The following is a 12,886-nucleotide window of genomic DNA, read 5'->3' on the forward strand; positions in this document are numbered from 1 at the left end:
GCTTCCGTTTGGATCCCTACTGGATTCAATTCAGATACAAACCTTGAGAAGGGGCCTGCCGAGTGTCAGCTGCTGAAAACACAAAGACATCCGATAAGATTCCAGCCCAGGAGGGACTGACAGGAGGATGGATAACTGACCACTGAGTGATATAATAGGACTACAGATAAAGTACTATGAGGGTACTGAGGAGGAAAAAAAATTAATTTTTCCAGGGAGGTTAAGGGAAACTCTCCAAAGAAGTGACATTTGATCTGATTTTTGGCCTGAGTCATTCAGCAAAAGGCTTTGAGATAGAATGATGAGAGGAAGAAGCGGTGGGGGAAGGTCGGGGGGTTAAGGAGAGAATAACGTTCCCAGTGAAGGAAACTGTGGGGTCAAGGGTGTGAGGCAGTAGGCCTATTTATTTATTTGTTCAGTTATTTAATGAACAAACAAATATTGGTTGAATGTCAGATCCTCTTGGTGCAGGGAAAACAACAGGAAGCAAGATAGACGAGGTCCCTGATGCTCTCATATAGTTGACACTTGAGAGCTGGATGGGACAGAAACAGAAAACAAATAAATAAGTGTATACAGTAATTTCAGAGAGTGATATGTATTAGGATGAAAATAAGGTGGGAGATGTGATAGCGAGTACCTTGACGGGGGGGAGGCATGAAGATTGGGTAGTAAGGACGGGGGACTCTCTGGAGGAGGCATTTGACCTGGGAACCAAGCGGCAAGGAGGCGGTCTTCTGGGGCAAAGTGTTTCAGGTGGAGGGAACAGCAAATAAAAGTACTGTAACAGGCCTAGGCCTGGTGTATTTGAGGAAAAGAAAGGGAGTCCCCTTGACTGGCCTAGCATGAGCAAAGGAGCTATAGGGGAAGACCTGGGAGGTTGGCAGACCTGGTTAGTAGGGCCTTACAGGTCACCATAAGGGGTTTGTTCTGAAAAAGTACCATTTGGTGTTGTGTAGAGAATGGATTGGAAGCAGGGAGATCAGTTGGGAGGCTGTTGCTTACTCCAGGCAAGGGATGTTGGTGGCGCCAGAGACAGATGAGCCGCAGAGACAGATGTGTTCAGGGCAAATATACATTTAAGTAGAGCTGACAAGACCTGCTGATGGATGGTGTGGGGGTGAGGGCAAGGAAGATGTAAACATATCAGATTCTATGACGTGGATGTGGCAACGGTGGGAACATGGGGTAGGAGAGAAGATGCTGGAAAAGAATGACTGTTCGGCTTTGGGAATGACTTTGGCCTCACACAGAGGAGACAAGTGGACTGGGCCACTAACAAAGCCAGGCTGATGACCTGTCTGTGAGGCCAGGAACCTCTCAAACTTTTACCAATAAGGGTTGTTGTTATTTCTGTTGTTTTTTAAACAAATAAACAAACAGAAAAACCTCTCTGGCTAAATTTGAACAAATTTATGTCTTTCCCTATATCCTTTCCAACTCAATTTTTGCCCTACAGGATAAATATCTGTCTGTTCTCACACACTCTCCATTGGTCCCAGCTTCTCTCCTCAGAGAAATCATGCTATCTCAATCTTCGTTTTCAACTGTAAAAATGAAGACCTAGAGAGACAAAGAAATTTGCCCAGAAGGCACATCAGAGCTAGATAGAAGTCAACCTCTTGATCCTCTAAAGAGTTCATCACATTTCAGAGAAAGGAATGTTAATGTTAATTCTTCAGAATACTACCATGCAGGTAGGAAATTCTGCACGTAATACGCACTAAGAATGTATGTACTCAGGGGCAATTAGAGATGCTTGCTTTCAGAGAGACAGAAGTTGCTTCTGCTACTGTGTTCCACTTCTACCTTCATGCTTAGCAACTCACCATACTTGGCTCTTTTGACTGGGAGTAGGCATGATCAGGCTTATTAAATTTTTTTGTTGTCGTTGGCTGGCTGGCTGGTTCTATTGTCTCCTGGTCCTACTGTCCCATTCCCTTCTCCAGTCTCCTGCATACACACTGTAGGCCAGCAGGGGTCCTCAGATCTCCCTCTGAACCACTGCACCAGGCTTGTCCTCCTTAGCTAACATTATCTTTTATTTAAACAGAAACAGTAGCCACCAATCTTGTTACATAACATCCAGGTATCCTAGGGTGTTAAACTAATGCAGCATCTACCGTTGGGGAGTGTTGATCTGGCAACACAAATATTCACTAGGAGAATATTGCTGAAATGTTGTAACAAGTTTCACTTCCTGGCCTTCCTTAGAATTTTGGAGGGGAAAGGACTTTAGAAATCATGCTATCTCAATCTTCGTTTTCAACTGTAAAAATTAAGACCTAGAGAGACAAAGAAATTTGCCCAGAAGGCACATCAGAGCTAGATAGATGTCAACCTCTTGATCCTCTAAAAAGAGTTCATCACATTTCAGAGAAAGGAATGTTAAACCTTTCCAAGTTTGTCAAATGCGAACAGTGACAGTGACTTGGCGCTCCTGCTTACGCCCGGATTGCAAATTTGAGTCTGGATACATAAGTAACGAATGAAATTGAGGCACTTTTGTTGTTTATACAAACATTTTACTGACATTAGGATTGGATTCACATCCAACCAGGCAAGGTATATTAACTGAATCCGATGTGAATGCAATGCATAGTAACTGAATCAGATCTAGTTTAAACACAGCTGGCTAGAGCTGCAGGTGAAGTTGGAGCCACATGGGGGTCTACTCCAGTAACATTCTCAGTTTATGTGCAAACTGGCATATGGAAGGAAGTGGAGTCAGCTGTACCTCCAGGGGCATCTCACATCCTGAGAGCTGTTCAGTAAAACATGGGGTTTCTTACCGCTCTCTGAGGAACTGCAGAACCTTGGTGGTGACTTGAAAAGGCTGGGATCCTCTCTTCCCCTCACCCCTGCCAGCATTCTTTCTCAAATTGACCTGTTTTCCTGCAGGGAGACTACCCCACTCCACCCACCTGGTGCCTTCCTGGATTTCCTGACTGCCTGGGCTTATTTTTTAACCTTCTCTTCCTTGAAAAGCACTGATCCAGAACGTGGGCTCCTCCTCTCTGGTCACTGACCATCTCACTTCTCTAGACTAACCATCCGCATTTCCCTGCAAAAGCTTTGGAAAATCAGCAGCAATAGGGGGCTGGGGGCCTTCCAATTCCCCCACCACATCTTTCCTACTCTTACTCTCTGAAATTACTGGCAGAACACAGAGAAGTGGAGAAATGCCTTGCTTCGGACTAGGGCCTGGGCTGGTTTGGTATTATCTTACTAAATTCAGCTGGCCGGGGTCCTGAGGCCCTCTTCAGGTAACTTAGGCTCTGAGTTAGAAATGGCGAAGGTGTAAGGAGGGAGTTGCTGATTTGGCCCTACAAGTCTAAGTACTATACAGCCTCCCCACTCCTCACCCTAGGTTCCAGGAATCCCAGCCTTGACCTGGGGACAAAACCAAAACGCAAATAAACGGTCTCTTCCCAAGCACTGAAAGCCAACCATCCTCATCACTCTGTCTCTCTGTTCCTTCAGCCGGTGGCCCTGCTTAGCCAAGCTTCGCCCGCGGGCCAGACGGGGCTCTGGAAGCACTCCCCGCACCCTAGCCGGCCCAGGACAGAGGGGTGGGGGGTAGGAGGTTGGGGAAGCGGGGGGCGGAGTTCCGTCCTTCGCTGATTGGCTTGGGGCGGATGGGCTGCGGCCGAGCCGAGCCAACCCGCGGCGTGTTGCTAGGTGCTGAGGCGAGGGGATAGGCGCGGGGGCGCGTCCGTCACAGGGCAGCCCCCGGCCCCGACCCGGAGGGATGCGGAGTGGCGGCGGCGGCAGTGGCGGAGACTGTGGCTTTAAGAGCGCGCCCGGAGCCCGGGAGCCAGCCGGGCGGTCCTTCGCTGCTGCGCACCCCGGCGGAGCCGAGCCCAGCGCTGGCCGGACGGGGCAGCCTGCTGCCCGGTAAGCAGACCTGGCGCGCGGCGCGGCCGGGCGCGCGTGGGCGTGGGGCGCGCTGTCAGCGCGGACGCCTCGCACCCGGCGCCGGGCTCCGGTCCCGTAGCCCCTCCGGCCCGGCCCGCCCCGGGCGGAGCGCGCGGCGCCCCCTGCGCTGCGCCGCCGAGGCGGGGTTCGGCGTGGGGTCCCCGTGGGGGCCGCGGGCGCGCCGGGCGGGAAGCGGGCCGCCGGGGCCACGTGACCGGTTTGTTTACAAACACTGCCGGCCGGGCGGCTGGCTGCGGAGGGACCCGTGGCGGCGCGGGTTCCCGGGTCGGGGTCGGGGACTTGTGCGAGGAGTCGGGCAAGTCTAGGGTGCGTGCTTTGGCGGATGGGACTTGGACACCGGGTCGCTGCTGCTTCTCAGCATAGTTTCTGCGGGTTCGGGCTCCGTGGGGGTCGGGAGGGGTGCTTCGGGCGTTTTCTGTCCCCGGTGACGCTGGGCCTCCGCTGGAGACACTGGGTTCGAGGCCGCCGCCCCCAGCCTGTGGGGGACTGGCAGCCCACGAAACTCCCAGGAGCGCTTGGCCGGTCCTGGGCCGAGGTAACCGCAGCCGAGTTCCTGCCTGGCCGCTTCCCGGAGCCTCCCCACCGCCCTTGCCAAGGGGGTGGGCGCCGAGTTCTCTCCTGCCCGATGGAATGTAGGGGCCTCTCCAGCGAGTACCTCCCAGGAACTGGCGCAGAGGGGCAGCCCAGACCTCTCACTGCTTTAAGTTCACCCTCCTTGGCCGCTGACCTCCTCTGGATGTCTTGACTCAAGTTGGGGGTTGGGGTAGCCACCTGTTCTTTTGGACAAAGCCCAGGAGACTGCCACCTCTGACTTTACTCTCAGCTTACAAACACTTAAAAAGCCAAGCGAGTGAGTGTCCTCCGTTTGTTTCTGTTGCAAGTTAGCAGACCCTCCCATAGTCCCACCGCCATGAGCGGCACACGAAACTGCACCTGAGTTTGCTCGGGTTTTTGCTTTTTGGCCTTCTTGTCAGTTTGCTGTCTTGGGGTTAACAAGGTTCTTTTAAGTGAGTCCTCGCTTCTGGTGAATCTAAGGGCTAACAAGACTTCTAGCTATTTATCTATTCTTTGCCATTCCTCTGTTCTCTTTTGGTCCAGCAAGATGGGGTTCCCTGTCCTAGAGCGTTGGACAAGCAGGGAGGTTGTCTGCTTCCCTGTATCCCATTTGGTGACTGAACGTGGGCAGAGCAAGGAGCTTGGGGTTAGAACTTAAGTGACTTGCCAGAGGTAACTCCTGTCACTCACTGGCTCTGGGGAGGGACTTGATCTCACGTGCTTGATGCTCCTCAGTACTCTCCTGGTTGTGAGAAATCCGGGGCTTATAATGAGTGGGCTTGGATGACTACTCCCTAGCTTTCCTTTGACTTCATGGCCACAGGATGCAAAGATGGGCCGAATTTGAGTTCTATTCCTCCCATTTCCTTAGCACTTAGACTAAGGGTGAGTATTGCTCCTGATGAGGAACCTTTTAATTCCTCTGAGCTGTGATCTGAGTGGCTATAAGTTCTTTACCAAGGAACAGGTCCAGCCTGAGGAGAGTTGTGCTAGCTTCCCTTTGGCACCATCCCTTATCCCCAGCTTCATGGTAAGGGTCTCAGGCAAGAGTGGGGACTTTGGGGCTCATACCTCTCCTTAACTTATTTACCTTATTGGTTTAGGATTTGATAATAGAATTTCTGGGATCTGTCTTGGGATCTGTGCTTGAACTAAAATAAAAAAACTTGAAGTTAGGGGTGGAAAATGGGAAATAAACATCATGTACAAGGGTACCATTTTCCTTCTGCCCTCAAGGAGAGTGGTTTCAAACTTTGGGATCCAAAGTAAGGAATACCTTTTACATCACTGCACTGAGGTCCACAACTGTGATAAGTTCCAGGAAACAAATGTTCTTGCTACCTGCAGTGTGCTATTTTTTCCCCCTCCATTAAAAAACAAACAAAAGACCCAACTGCTGGTCATGGCCTGTTAATTTGATTTCTTTACCAAATGGGTGAATGGGTGATGACCCACTGTTAAAGAAGCATTGCTTTCTTAGGACAGAGGTCCTCAAACTTGAATGTGCACAAAGATGACCTGAAAAGTGTTTAAAAATGCAGTCTGTCAGTCAACTCTGGAGATGTTTATTCTCAGTGGGGTGCATTTTTATAAAGTGGACCATGACACTGTGATGCAGTTGGTCAATGAGAAACCCAGATCTAATGGGAATTGGGGGCAATGAACAATGAAAGGCATTATTAACTGGATATGAAGCATACAAAGCCTTAGTCACGTATGTAACCTATTCTCTGCAAACTCAAGATCACTCATCTGCTGGTCACACTAGCCAAGGCTTTGAAAAGTCCAAGAGTGTGTTTGCTTTTAGCTGCTGTGAAGCCTTGGCCATAGGAACCCCACATCCCTCCCACACCACCCTGCTCAGTCCATTTGAAGACTGCTGTTTGGTATTCTGTATCGCTGGATGTTTTAGGTATGTGGGATTGAGGTAGTGAGTAGTGCTGATGAGTATGCTGTACTATTCATAGATTATTAAAATCATTAAAACAGTGAAAAATCAGATAGTTTTGAGGCAGTGACATAGTTATTATGCCTGGGGTATTAACAATTGGCCTGTAGAAAATGTCAGTGTTGTTTAATAGCTGGGTATTCCAAGCCATGAGGCCTGGGGGAAGGGCAGGCAGGCTGTTGATTTTGTTTGGGAGTATGAGGGAGTCAGGGGTTTGTCAACAGTTGTTAATGATATTAGCATAAGTTGTTAATGAGATGAGTTGTTAATAAGCATTTCCCTGACCTCCTTGCCTACCTCAGCCCTGGTTCGTTCCTGTGATGACATCTTGGCTCCTATGTGCAGGTGAATCTTGTTACCTCTATCTCTACCTTCAGACACAAACATACCCACACCTGATGCATCCCTGTGTTAGAAGTTTTCCTTCTAACATGTTGATAAAAGAAATTGCCTTGAATTAATCAAAGCTGCATTTAGCTTCAAATAGAACTCTGTCCCAGTTCAAATTCAACAGTGGTCCTTCCTGCCAACGGTATGCTTAATATGGGAATATTAACTGTAGTATTGTTGAAATGAATGATGTTTGGTATGGTCAAACTACTCACATTTAGGATGTCTGTTTTTGAGCCTGTAATAAAGAAGAAAGCAACAAATGGATGGCAGAGGATAGGATGTCCTAGTATAGAAAAGGAGAGGGAAGAGATGTCCAGGTAGTACTCAAATGGAGGATAAGTGTCAGTTTCCTTTGTCAGTTATCTTGGCATTTCCCTAGGGTCCATCAGCAAACCACTAGGTGCTCTGTTACATTCCCCTAGCCTGAAGGGGTCTAAAAACTGTGGAAAGGGAGTAATCTTTTTTAAACTTGAGCCTCCCAATTTTGGAAAGCCAGGGCCTGCTGGCTAATGGTATTTTGTTAGAGTTGATGGTTTTTAATGATCTTTTCCTTAACAAAAGATGAGACATGCATCTTTAAAGGACCACACCTACCCGAATTTTCCTGAGATTTGGGAATAGAGGCCCTGGAGGGTTTAAAATAAAATCAGATTATGCTATTCCCCTGGTTAAAGTTTTCCAGGGGCTTCTTATAATCCAACTCCCTTCCCTGTGGGCATTGTACATCTTGTCTCCTTCCTCCAGCCTCTTTCCCCTCATCTCTACAGGTCCTTATCAGGTCCGTGTGTGCCAGCTTTCCTCTGGTTTCTAAAATGTTAAAGGTTTGTTTTTGTCATTGGGCTTTTCTACTGGTAGTTATTCTTTCCAGAATGCAATTCTCTATAAATTTTTACGTGATTGGCTCTTGGGTCTCGGGAGAGCCTCTCTCAGATCAGTTATCTAGAACAACAGCTCCTGTCCCTGCCCCTCTTAATCCCCTTAATTTTGTTTTTTTTTTCCAAGGGACTTTAATACCATCTGGAAATACATTATCTGCTTGATGGCTAGATGCTTCTGTCTCACTGCTGACATTACCTGGCGGCCTGGTAGCTCTGGATAAGTATCTACCCATCAGGGGAATGAATGAATAAAGAGAGTCAAGGTTTTGAGTCTCTAAGAGTAGGAAATAATACTTTCATTTTCAAGAGGAGAAGAGGAAAAGAATTTTTCTCTCCCTTTTCCTGGGGTGTGATAGTGTTCCCTTGGAATTTATTTCAGGATTTCCGCTTTTCACAATATTTTTCACCCTTTTACACTTTTTATTTAATAGGTCTCTAGAAGTTCCGTTGTCATTTTGTTGTGTCAATAAACAGCCCCCCGCCTCCCCCAGTAGCTTTATTTTGTTTTCACTTTTTCTGACAAACAAGCATTTCTACGAGTAATAACATTTCGTTAATACTACGAAGCACTATTAAGTAGGGCTAAGAACCCGGGCTTTGGAACCAAAAAGACCTGGATAATTAGCTTTGTGATCTTGGGCAATTTGCTAAAAATCTCTAAATCTCTGTTCTTTATTTGTAAAATAGGACTAATAATAGTTATTGTCTCGCAGAATTGATAAGACAAAATGAGGGGATGTGTAGGAAACCAGGCACAGAGCCTGGCACATAAACACTTGCTGTTAGCTTTTATTTATTTATTTTAAAGAGAAAGCACGTGTGCCTGCGATCTGGAGGGGGAGAGGGGCAGAGGGAGAGAATCTCAAGCCCACTTTGGCCCACGTGATCAGCCTGACTTGGGTTTTCATCTCATGACCCTGAGATCATGACCTTAGCTGAAACCAAGAGCCCCACACTTAACTGACTGAGCCATCCAGGCTCCCTGCTGTTAGCTTTTAATAATAACACTCATAGTTAGATTTCCCTCCTCTCTTTGGCAGGAATCCCCAACCCATTGATTTGGGAGTGTGCAGTTAAGAGGGAGAAAACCACCAGATCTTAAGTTAGTGCCAGTAAATGAAGACGCAACATGTCACAGAGATCTATCAAGACTAGAGTGGAAGTTAGGAATCCTCTAATCACAAATTGCTGCCCAAATTTTGATAACACCTATGTGAAAGAAGTCATGGAAGTTTTTGGAAGGACATGTCGTCTTCCTGTTCCTCTGGCCATTCTTAGTTTATCCTTCGATTAAACTAGGCTAACTGAAAGCTGCGTATTTGGCCCATATTACCTCAGTCCCTCCAGAATTATTTTCACTGAGATGAACTTCGGTGTCCTGCCCTTTGCTTTCATGGAGGGACACAGTCCTAAACAGCTTTATAACTCTAGTATATTTCTCAAAAGGGATGGTGTTGCTGTTCCTTTAAGCTACAGTTTCACTTAGTATCCCCTTTAAATAGTTAATAGGAGAAATTTCATTCAGGGGCAAGTGCCAGAAAAAGCTTTGCCTTTCCTGAGGAATGGGCATAATATTTCTCTGTGAACAATTGGAAATGTATAACTGATCATGTTTCTCTTTTTTGCTTTGGGTGCCAGGAAGCACAGAGCCAAATCTGTGGCCTGACTTCAGTAACTTTAGGGCCCCTCATCCTAATTTTTTCCTTGTAATTTGTATTTTCTCTAATTTCAAGTTAATGATTTATCATTCTTTTTTTAATTGGAGAGCTGCTGCTTTGGGTATTAAAATCATTTCAGATTTTACATTTTAGAGATACAAACATTGAGGCTCAAGTAGGCAAAAAGGACTTGGTTAGGACAGAGCTAATTAAGGCAAAACAGAAACTGTAAACCATACCTTTCATTTCCAGGCCCAGATTTCTTTCTATTCCTGTATGTTCTTGAAGAATGTCATCTCCTGAATAAACCTCCAGATAACCCATAATATCCTGATCCTAGGTTAAGCCTACCTCCTTTCTGTGATGAGGCAAAGGAATATTCTGCCTATGAGGTAACAACACTGCCACTCACATTCTTGGTTGGGTCAACAGCCCTGTGCACTCCTGTTTCCTGAGCTACAACCTTCCCCTGTGGTCTTGAGAATGTGGTATGTCCAGAGTTGGTGGTTTTGATCTGAAACTAGATTGCCAGCTCAGAATGAAATTTGTCTCTAATGTCTGGAGTTCCCTTGTCTATTTCTTATTAGGGAAGGAAGGCTTGATTTCCAGATGGCCAATGGGTGTCAGTAAGGCTGAAACAGGGTCTTGTCATAAACAGAAGTGGCATTATTTTTATCTGATAAGAAATTTAATAATAGGAAATACTGACCTTACCAATGATTTGTTTTGTTTTCCCTGCTGTTTTCAGTTGTGAGTACCTGGGGCAAGAGAGGATAGGCTTGGAGCATATCCTGCCTGAGTCAGTAAAATTTTGATTCCTATTTTGGGCTGCTTAGAAGAGGAACCTCTGGCCTAGGGCTGAAAATGAACCTTGGTTTTGCTTTATTTTCCTAGCTAATAACAATTCAACAGATAACATAAGACCTTTGGGAGATGAAGATGGGATAAGCTATGGCCCCTGCCCCTAAGAGCATACACTCAAGGAGGAGTGATTAAGGCATATGTGTCAATAACTAGAGTATAAGGTACAAAAAGCTTAAAGTCATTATGGAGCTACAGAAAGAAGGGTGGGCGTTCGGAGATGGAGGTGTGAAGAATGATGAGGATTTAAACATGCAGAAACGCTCCCAGGGGTAACAGTGTGTGCAAAGGCACAGGGGTATGAACATAAAAGGTAATGTAGGTGAATGTTCAGTAGGCACATGAGGTGTTGGAAAGAGAACATTGGGATTTTGCTTGGGCTGCTATTGCTACAGTTTACTTATTTTTTTCCCCCCAAAGTTTATTTTTTTAGCAGTCTTTATACCCAGCATGGGGCTCGAACCCACAACCCTGAGACCAAGAGTCCCATGCTCTACTGAGCCAGCCAGACACCGCACTATTGCTACAGTTTAGAGTAACTCCATGGAAATGGACTGTTGGCTTCCATTCACAGAAGTCTGTGAACAATGGTTAGTTGACATAGATAATAGACATCCTCAAAAATGGGACTATCCCTGGAGATTCCCAAACCTGGCTGCCATAAGAATTTCTGGTCCAACCACAGGCCTACAAAATGAGAATTTTCAGCTAGGGAATCTAATAAAAGCAAGCAAATAATAGTGCCCCTACAGTTTTCCCATTTCTTCCTTTTTTTTTTTTTATTTTTATTTATTTTTTTTTTTTAAAGATTATTTATTTATTTGCCAGTGATAGAGGGAGAGAAAGCGAGCAAGCACAGGCAGACAGAGAGGCAGGCAGAGGCAGAGGGAGAAGCAGGCTCCCTGCCCAGCAAGGAGCCCGATGTGGGACTCGATCCCAGGACACTGGGATCATGACCTGAGCCGAAGGCAGCCGCTTAACCAACTGAGCCACCCAGGCGTCCCTTTTTTTTTTTTTTTAAATTAATTTGACAGACAGAGATTACAAGTAGGCAGAGAGGCAGGCAAAGAGAGAGGAAGGAAAGCAGGTTCCCCACAGAGCAGAGAGCCTGACGCGGGGCTCTATCCCAGGACCCCGAGACCATGACCCGAGCCGAAAGCAGAGGCTTTAACCCACTGAGCCACCCAGGCGCCCCCCAAGTTTTTTTCTGATGTCGTCACCCCTACATGTCTGAGGCCTGGGAATAACGGAGGTAGTTGATCTTCTTAGCAGAAACCATCTACGCAGCATCTTTGACCTTTAGCCTCCTTCCCCTCACTGTGTTTTGCCACTTCCTTTCCTTTCCTTGTTTGTATCTCCTGCATGTGTCCTCCATTATGTTTGCCTCCTGTTTATCTCTTCTTTTACTGCTTTGGTCTTTTGTCTCTTGGGGGGTCCCTCCCTAAATTGATCCACAGCCAAATGGACTGTAAAGTAGAAATGAATTCTCTTTCAGGATTTGTTGTATTAATGGTATAAGCATGTGTACTGTGTATAAATGCAAATTAAATAGGGCATTTGGTTAGTTTTCCTTACATGATTCTTTCTTTTTCCCCCTCAAATCCTAAAGGAAACAAATGATCCCTATGTATGACTGCTGCCTTAAAGCTAAAAATTCCTTAGCAGGAAGATATGACAGAAACTTATAACTGTTTTTTTTCTTGTGCCTGATCTGTTGTCCTGCTTTCTGGTTGAGGTTATTCCCTTCCCTCATTTGTTTTCTCGTATTTCTGTAATTAAAAGTTGAAGCGGTGAGCCAGCTCTGAGAGTTTGAAGATGTTCTAAGAGCACTTGGTCTTGCTCTGGAAGGTGTTCTGCTTGTTGCTCTAATAAGGGCTTAAGGACCAATGACGCCCATCTTCCCTAGCTCATCTGGGTTGAAGGATCCATGTGGGGTAGAGGTAGAGGTTTGTCCAAGGATTCAAATCCTGGTCCTGGTACTTTCTAGTGGAGTGATCTTAGGCGAAATGATTAATTTCTTGAACTTTTTCCTCACTTTTCAAACAAGAGTAATCATAGTAATTCCTGCCTCTCTGGAGAGATGAGGAAGCAGGCTCTCTGCTGAGCAGAGAGCCCGATATGGGGCTCGATCCCAGGACCCTGGGATCATGACCTGAGCTGAAGGCAGAGGCTTTAACCAGCTGAGCCACCCAGGTGCCCCAGGAAATTATTATTATAAACTGTAGAGTCCTGGAGCCTTACTGACAGCAGATGACTACTCCTCTTACCTCCTCCCCTCACTTCCTACATTCCTTCAACCAAGGAGTCTGAGCTCTTACTGTAAGCCAGGCTTTGGCCTGGGTTGGAAGGATGATTAACCAGAAGTGGTCTTGGGCCAGGAATGGCTCACAACCGGGGTGGGGGTTGGGGGGCAGGGACTTAACCATAAACAACCAGCTTTGTGGATGTTTCTTGAATTATATGAAAAGCTGCGCTGGCAGCATCCATGGCGCCCCTTGATGTGCCAGGCCTGAAAGGAAAAGTAGTTCTCATTCTTCCTAACGTCTGTCTGCCATTCCCATAACAGGAGAAATCTAGAAAGCTGCTCTAGAATCAGTCGTTCTCTCTCCCATCCTCCTCCTCTTCCTCTTTAGTAGATGGCAACAATACTAGAT

At 46.5% G+C, this 12,886-nt stretch overlaps 1 protein-coding gene and 1 long non-coding RNA gene across 7 annotated transcripts in view; one reads left to right on the forward strand and one right to left on the reverse strand.

The window, feature by feature from the left end:
• Window positions 1-3,545, reverse strand: part of LOC131815949 (uncharacterized) — a 90,074-nt gene extending 86,529 nt beyond the window's left edge. For all 5 annotated transcript variants that reach the window (XR_009347901.1, XR_009347897.1, XR_009347898.1 and 2 more), the window contains exon 1: window positions 2,793-3,545. This is a non-coding gene — a long non-coding RNA (uncharacterized LOC131815949). The remainder of the gene's footprint in view (window positions 1-2,792) is intronic.
• A 155-nt stretch (window positions 3,546-3,700) lies between these two features.
• The window catches only part of YPEL2 (yippee like 2), a 64,932-nt gene continuing 55,746 nt past the window's right edge, over window positions 3,701-12,886 (forward strand). Inside the window, exon 1 of one of the 2 annotated variants that reach the window (XM_059147179.1) lies at window positions 3,701-3,897. The gene's annotated coding sequence lies outside the window, so the exon portion shown is untranslated. Of the gene's footprint in view, window positions 3,898-4,161; window positions 4,246-12,886 lie in introns of those variants that run through there. The other variant, XM_059147182.1, reaches the window with a different exon arrangement.

Source organism: Mustela lutreola, chromosome 15 (genome assembly GCF_030435805.1).
Source record: "Mustela lutreola isolate mMusLut2 chromosome 15, mMusLut2.pri, whole genome shotgun sequence".
NCBI classification, from domain to species: domain Eukaryota; kingdom Metazoa; phylum Chordata; class Mammalia; order Carnivora; family Mustelidae; genus Mustela; species Mustela lutreola.